This window comes from Theobroma cacao, chromosome 2, assembly GCF_000208745.1.
Source record: "Theobroma cacao cultivar B97-61/B2 chromosome 2, Criollo_cocoa_genome_V2, whole genome shotgun sequence".
In the NCBI taxonomy this organism is placed as follows: Eukaryota; Viridiplantae; Streptophyta; class Magnoliopsida; order Malvales; family Malvaceae; genus Theobroma; species Theobroma cacao.
Window position 1 is genome coordinate 28,467,729 of NC_030851.1, and position 8,914 is coordinate 28,476,642.

General features: G+C 28.7%; 1 long non-coding RNA gene across 1 annotated transcript; it reads left to right on the forward strand.

Annotated features, from left to right (window-relative positions):
* On the forward strand, positions 278–6,312 carry LOC108660595. Its single transcript, XR_001926387.1, has 2 exons — positions 278–509; positions 5,844–6,312. It is a non-coding gene; the product is annotated as an uncharacterized LOC108660595 (long non-coding RNA).

An 8,914-nucleotide genomic window follows, 5' to 3' on the forward strand; every position in this document is an offset into this window, starting at 1 on the left:
TGGAGGTTATACTCGAAATACTACATGTACAATCAGAGCCTTAATCTTTTAATCAGTTTTCTTCACCAATTTGAAATCTTATTCCTTAAAATCCTATACAAAAATACAAACGAATAAATAATAATGAAACTAAAATAAACAAACATAAAAATAACATAAAATAAAATAACTAAATAAACATAAACTAAATCTTTATCTAAACTCAAAAATTTACCTAACTTTTAATAGCAAAATGAGACAATAATTTTATAAAATAGAATTATTAAAACCCTTATTCCCCATTTCCCCCTCCTGCTTTTTCTCTTCTATCTACCTTTCCTCGAGCCTCCCGACCCACCCTCTTTACCCCTTTCACTGCCGATTGAAGTTTGGTTAGACGTCACCCATTGCCGAATCAACCCCTTCGTCGCCAAACCCACCCTCCCCGCCACCGATTCCATCGATTTGAACCCAGATCCATCACAGATTTGTAATCTAGCTGCCAAGTGTGTTGACTGCCGCTGGCCCAAGTATTTTTCCTTCCACTTTGCTTCATTTTATTATGTTATTATGGCTGGTTTTGGTAGCTTGTATGCTTGGCTGTATTATTTGCTTGTTTGGTAATATCTGCTTAGTTGTTATTGTGTGCTTAGTATAGCTTGTGTTGCCTTCAAGGGAATATCTCTCTTGTACTGGTTTTGGCAATATGCGTATATATATACTTTATAAATTATGAAAGAATGTGAACTTTTATTTTGTTGAGAAAAAATATACACGTAACAAATGAAAATGAATTGGCTTGCCAATTCATAATGTGAATCTTAGAATACTACGTAATTTTGTACAATCAGTTTAGATGTTTATCAAAAAAATAAACATAATGTCACAAATGTAGTTAGCAATAAGTAAATTGAGTAATGCCCAACCTTATAACAAATCTTAGAAGACAGAAAAAAATTCCATATGATAAACATGCTTTGAAACAACCAATCTAAGTAACCCCTACCAACTTCAAACTAAATTTAACAATAAAAAGAAAGGGGTAAAAGGATGCAAATCAGTTGTTAATTGAATATTTGTATTTGAAATATGTTAAGTCTTTAAGGTAGGTATATGGAAGTCTGGTCATGGTATTCTAAGGATAATGTGTTCTTCAATGACGATGCACTTTTCATGGTACAAGCATTTCGACAAGGTACCATGTGACGCAGAACTTTAGATTAGATTGAATTTTTTTATTTTTTGGAATTTGTTTCTGTTTTTTTTTTTCCTTTCTTCTGCAAGGCTGAATTGGTGTCTTGTTGTTGCCATTTTGTGGCGTCCTTGTTATTCTTATTGTTTTCTCCTTTGATTAATATATGGTGTGAAAATTGTTGTTGCTCTTTTTATCCCCTGTCATTAAACTTTGAGTATGCACAAAAATCAATGCATTTATCAGTGCTCAGTGTTCACCTTGTCATTTATACATTTCCTTTTTAAATTTTTCTCTGTTTTTTTTGTTGGAAGATAAGAAATAAAGAAAGACTTTATTTAGTACATAGGAATATATCAACCTACTAACATACTAATCTTGGCATATGAATGTTAAAATATCAATAAGAATTAAACAATGATTATCCAACTTCAAGAATATACAAATTTAAGATATTGCTTTAAATAATCAATCTTTTTTACTTTAAATTGTCTACCTTTTTTCTTTTAATCATACCTAACAAGTTAATTAACACTTGCTCATTTGGCATGAAGGATTAGGTAGAGATTTAAAGAATTTTAAAGGCGGCCTCATTAACATCAAAAGAGTAATTTAGAATCCATCCCATTCCCATCATAAAGTTTAAAGGTAGATGATTATGCTTTTAATGATTCTTCCATGCATTATTTTAGATCAATAGATATCCCACCCAATAACCACATCAAAATATAAAGTTTGAGAACGCTGACTCTTTCACTTCCTCTTGGTCTTCCCAAAGCACAGCATTTGTGACTTTTTTTAATTACATAGAATTTTCTAATGATCAACATATAGCTTAGTACTTTTTAATATATATATATATATGTGCTCGAGCTTTTAGCTTATTGGTTGGTGCATAGTTTCCCTGTCTAAATAACATGATTTGAATCCCCCCTTCTTCCACTTATAAACATATATATATATATTATATATATATATATATATATATAGGTTATGGAAATTNTACTATATATATATATATATATATATATATATATATATATATATATATATATAGGTTAGTAATAAATCTGGATTTGGAATATCAAGCTATTATGGGAATATTACTTATTGATGAACAGCAAATAGACTAATATGCAATCTTTGTATATATTAATGATAATTAAGTTAGACTTTTTAAACCAAATCAAATCATTTATATACCATGAATCAAGTGAAAAAATTTTATATTTACTTTGTATTATACCAAAGTGAATGAGAAAAATGTTACTCATAAAAATCATATTTTCCAAATCCAAACCTTATTTGTTAAAAACCAATAGTTTCAAGACCACTCATTGATGAACTTTGTACGGAAAGATATTGCTTTCATGAAATTGTATAGCAATTTAAAGTCGTAATATGCATGAGATAAGCCTTAACATTTGACAATAATGTTTTTTCCTTAGCCTTTAATCACATCCCATTCACATTTTATCGAAAATTTCACTAGTCATTGAAAAGTTCTCTTTTTTTTTTCTTTGGTGTGAGTGGGTGAACTATCTTTTTCAATTTGTGAACCATAAAAATTAGGATCATAGTAATAAGCAAATTAATTTTCCTAATTTAAATCAATTTAAACGTTAGTTAAATTAGCCAATCGAATAGAAACGCACTCGAATATTATATAAAATAAATGCTTTTTGTCCAGCATCTATGATTAGAAAGTTCATTGTATATGATTAAGCTATTGTGATTTATCAATTTATTCTAAATGCCTTATGGATTGTGAGGCTGCAAATATCTTAGAAGGTATCCAAAAACAAATGGTTATACTCTTTCAAGACTCAATTATTAAGTGAAGGAGATTCAAATCATGCTAAGGTGATCATACGCAGTGGAATATTATTAAAATTTTAATCTCCTAACCTATATATCACTTTAATTGAAACTAATCTAAAAAAATCACAAGAGAAATATTTCGACATACTTGAAAGTTTGATGTTTGCTTTCTTTGGTGGAGTCCTCCTTGGCCTTTTGTTTTTTACTTTGTACATCAACTAAGACTCATCAAACCATAGCATAACAATTGTTATGCCTTTAATGGTAATACACACGGTGATTTGCCAAAATCTCTTCACTAAAAGTGTGTGAATCCTTAAGCCAAAGATTATGCTAGCTAACTTTCAACTTTGATCTCCCTTGTATTTCTCTCTTTTTGGTTATGATTCTATCTCAACACATAAGAAAATAAAATAGAACTTTTTCGTACGTTTAAGAGGCAACTAAAAGATTCTTTTATAGAGTGAATTGACTTACTTCATACCCAACAAGGATCATAAAATGTATGGGCTAATTGGGCCTTTGTTTAATGCTCCGTCAAATCATATTTGATTTAGCCTAATATTTAATTGGATTAAGTCTCTATAAAATCAATTAGATCACATCCAATTGAAATCAAATTAATTTTGACAATTCACTTTATGTGTGTGACCTATTAGGTGCCTAAAATTTTGGCAATAAATATAATTAATTCAATTCAGAATTTATATTTATATTTATAAATCATGAGCGGCATCTAGTTATACATCATGATCACCTAGTTGTTAAGAGAATCAATATAATTTGACTAACTTTTTAGTGTACAGTATCTCAATGTAATTTGATCATTTCATCATATATCTTAGATAGATAGAAAGCTTGACTCGGTGTCTAATTTTTAACTTATCCATATTAATCCTGAAGCTTTCATATTGATCTATCAAGATTACCTTGGTCAAAGACTTTTAATCAATATAAGCCAAGAGCAAATGAGATATATCCTTTTCAAATCACTTGGGGTGATGAATCCTTTCTAGATTACCCATTCATCTTCATGCTTCATGCAACATCCAAAGCACCCTATTTAGGCATCTGGTTGCCTCCAGACCCCATAGAAGTAAAATCAAAACATGACAATTCACATACAAAATGACTTGGTGTCACAAGTCTAAGAATTACTTACACTACTAACAAATGAGAGTATTTTCATAGACACTAGAGTAAAATACTAAATGGAACTCTCATAGCGAGTTCAATGAACTTGTTCCTTAACAAGCACCCACATACTATCCCCAAGTGTCTTACATACTTCAACTTGTGAGATCAATTGTTTACTTTCAAAGTAAGGAGCCTTAGCATGTACCAGCCTTCGAGCATTGTCAATGCCCTTATGCTTGACAATACAATGACCAAGAACATATATAGGAACAAGACTTTGATGTATAAGAATCTCATAATTATAACCTTTATAATTTGTTTACAAGGTCATTATGTTCCAAGGACTTTATCTATATAAGTCTCTCATAACTCTTTATAAATAAACTCATGGATAAAGAAATTTCTCATACATTATATAAAATATCCATAATATATTTAACATAAAATATGATTAATTAATGTAGTGTTTTACGAGCACGAAACCAATTTGCTTGCAAGGCTTACATTAACACTAAACTCCTTAAGTATGAACTTATTTAAAACTATTGTTTGTTTGTGGAATGATTCATCAAATTACTTATGGCTTGCAATCTCTGTTTAGATCATTTCATTTAAGACTTATTCAAAACTATTGTTTGTTTAGAGAGTATAGTAAAACTTGTGACTTAGATATTACATAGACTTAACCAACCAACCACAAATTGAATTTAATTTAGGTCAGTTGATCAAGTCTATAGAATATATAAGCAATCGGTATTGCAATATTTCTTGCAATTAGAGACTGCTCAATTTTTAATTTTCATTATTATTATAAGTATAAAACTTAATATATATATATATAAAATATATATATTACCCTTATAATTACTCTTTAACCACCCTTTATTCAAAATTTTGAATTCGTCATTGCTTGCAATGTACAAGTTGCCGACATTGGTTACGTTGGTCAAGTTCATGGAATATTCGAGTTCCCCTTCAGGGAGTATAGCACAATTCGTCACTCGTAGATTCAATGGACTTGACCAGCTTACTTGGGATTATTTAACAAGTAAGAATTGAATATATTGTTATGAATTTCCTATTTATTAAATAATTTGGGGTAGGTAGGTCAAGTCCATATAGAATATACGAGTTGTTGGTATTGAAATTTTAGAATGGAAAAAAGACAAACTTTATAGAATGAGTTCTTTACCAAACTACGTGTTATGTTGTTTTTGTCTTTTTTTCCTTTCAAAATGAGTGCTTCTTCCATAGGTTAGTTTCCGGATACTAAAACTATAAACATAGGGACATTGGACTACTCTAGCGTTTAATGAAGTTCAAGTTTAGCTTCTAGCAGATCCTCAATTGCATGATGTGGTTAGTAATTCATGTCGAATCTTCATTAGAGTGGTCGGTGAGCCCTTCGATGAAGGGATGATGTTAGTAGATCGATTTATATTTATTTTTCAATTTTACCCTTCATATACTTATACGTTTTTGGCTTTTTATTTTTAACTGATTGTAATAAAAATAGTATCAATTAAAAATAATACAATTTGTTTTCATGTTTTTATTCATTAATATTTTTACATGTTTGTAATATTTAAAAAAAAATTTACTTCGTGTAGTTTTTAAATTTTTAACATTACGTTTTAAAGTTTAAAAATATATTTTTTAATTGGCGTTAGATATTTGCTGAAGGATTTACACTCTTCACTGCTGGAATATGTAGATGAGGTTTTCACTAATCCATCGACTACCCCATCAAGAATTTTGCCGATAAACTATCGACGAAATAGTTTCATCATCAACCACTCTTCCCAGTGATAGATTGGTTAATTTATTGACAGAATGCTCGACAGAATATTTTGTTCGAAAATATTGCAGCAGATTGTTCCGCCACCCACGAAATGAACATTATTGACAAGGGTATTTCCGCCCATGAGCCAACAGAATTTTTTGTCGGTACTTTCGTCAGTGTATTAGAACACTGATGAATTCTAACGCTTTACTGATAGAATATTCTATCAGTAAATCTCTTTTTTTTTTTATAATGGTACTCCAATCTCTTGGAGTTCCAACGAAACATAAGACAGTAGTCAAGTCTTCTTAGAAATTGAATATCGAGCTATTGCAATTGTCATTGCAGAAGCAACATGGATTCAATCTTTCCTTCAAGAATTTCAGATAGTTTTGCCTAATTCTCCCACTATGTACTGTGATAACATAAGTGTCACACTTTTGGAAACCCAATCTTTCATACGAAGATAAAACATCTATATTTAGATTTTTTTTTTTTTTTTGGTTAAAGAAAAGTTGAACAGGGGCAACATCACATCTACTGCTAGAAAAAGCACTCACTAAACCTCTAACCAAAGCAAGGTTTCAATTCTTTCTACCCAAGATTGGAGTCTCTAATGGGCCTCCATCTTGCGGAGCATATCAGAGTTACGAATAGCAATAGTTTACAAAACATGCAAATAAAGCTCAATCCAAGAACAAAAAATGAACACAAAGGATGACAGAACAACATGCAGATAAAGCTCAATCAACACGTAGATAAAACTCAATCCAAGAACAAGAGACAGGCAAAAAGAATGACACAATAAGCATTAATGATGATATATTCAAAACCTAAGATGAGATAAGTTTTATCTAAATTAGAATTTTGATAACTATTTTATCTGTAACTATTTGTATTTCAAATTTGTCTTATCATTTACTTTTTGTACCATAAATACATTATTGTGAAATGGAAATACAAAGCCAATTTTCTTACATTCAATCTCATATATATATATATATATATATTGAATTTCTATATAATCCACATGTTACTATTTTGAGCCTATTTGGTTTGACTTGAGTTTCTATTAGAACAGTTACCTTGAGTAGAGTTAGTTAAAAAGTGTTAAAGGGGTCAAAAGCGTAGTTAACAACTTAACCAAAATTTTTTTTTGAGAGTATCTTTGTTTATTTTTAATATATAAATAAAGTAAGAAAATTTCAACTTTATCAAACCATATACTAATAACTTTTAGGATGAAAGAAATAAATAACATCAATGAACCCTTTTCCTTGTAATAGATATAAAGAATAATTTTATTTTATTCTTTCTCGTGTAAACTAAACAAAGTAACGTTGGAGCGTCGGTATGATATATATCACAGGTTATTTATGAAACAATGAGATGGGTTTGACCTGACCTAGACAGTTGAGGACTGGAATTAATTGAGAGCTTATGGTTGGATATATCAATCGCTCAACAACCAACAACTCAATTCCACCTCAGTTTGGGGTACACGATGTACCTTCCTATCTAACCTTATCCTTGACTGTGATATCAAATAATGTTTTATGGATTTCCTGGGTGGTTAGGTTCTACTGACCAAATTAATGCCAAGGGTCGAATGTCATCCATAATCATGAGAAAAATTGCGTTCAGAACTTATAATATCTGATAAAATCTCATCACAAGCTTCTTTAATTTGCGAAAATAGTGGGGTAATTCCAAGGTTCCATCCTCAATTGCCTACCATTCACCAAATTTCTAGAATCTGTCAGTAATGCATAACTAGGCAGAACCCCAAGGTGTTAATACCGGAAATGAGTGGTCTGCTGCAAAAATTAGCAATTAGCAATTTATAGACAACATTCGATTGCCGTAAATTATGAAATTCTCAATAAATTCTGAAGTTTTTAGGTGTCGTTTGGTACGAGGGATGTACACTCATATTCTCTACAATGTATCTAATTAAATTACATTGCAGTCGTTATTTTAAAACAAATTAACTTAATGTAAAATTACAATATAATTATATTACAGCTTATGAATGTAATGTGATTGTATTGAAAAATCATTGCAATCTTAGATTGCAACTTACTTTGCAATATATCAAACTTGATTTGACATTTCTACCATTCTTCATTTGAAAAAATTATAAAAAAAAAATCCCCTTTTAACATAACTTACCTTCTTTTATTTGACATTTTCAAATATTATCAAACAAAGGAAAAGTCTTTTATGGTAAATTAATATAATAATTTTTTGATGAATTTACACATATTAGTTATAAACATAATGAAGTATAACATCTACAATTTATATAAGAAAATAGACAATCTATCAATAATATTTCAAAACTTAATTTTTATCACTTCAAAAATAAAAAAATAGAAAATAATTTTAAATTTTGGAAAAAAACTATAAAATTTGAAAAACATAAAAATATTTTTTTACTTTTAGAAATTCTAAATTTTTAAAAACCCAAAAATCATTTTTAATTGTTTAAAACATCTAGAATGATAAAAAATAGAAATTATTTTTATATTTAAAAAAATGTAAAACATTAGAAAATCCATAAAATAAAAAATATATTTAGAATTTTTTTAAAAAAATAGAAAATATTCTTTTTTATGCTCATAATTTTTTAAATTATAAAAATTATTTCCTCTTTGTAATTTTTAATAAACTTTTAAACATAAAAAATATTTCTTTTTTACTTTCAGATATTTTTTCACAAAAAAAAAAAATCACTTTTGGTCTTTTTTTTTCAAAAAAGAATTATTTCCATTTTTAATACTTTAAGAATTTTTCAAAATAGTAAGAATATATTTTAAATTTTTCAAAATAGCAAAAAAATAAAAAATTATTTTCTAATTAATATTAAAAAGGATTTACCTTAGTTGATGTTTGCTTATTTGTTGGGAGAATGCTAGCTCTGTTTTATTGTTTATGTAAACTAACTTTGGTTTTTTATTTTCAATTAAGCTCTCAAGGAATTCACATCTATGTTTTATAAT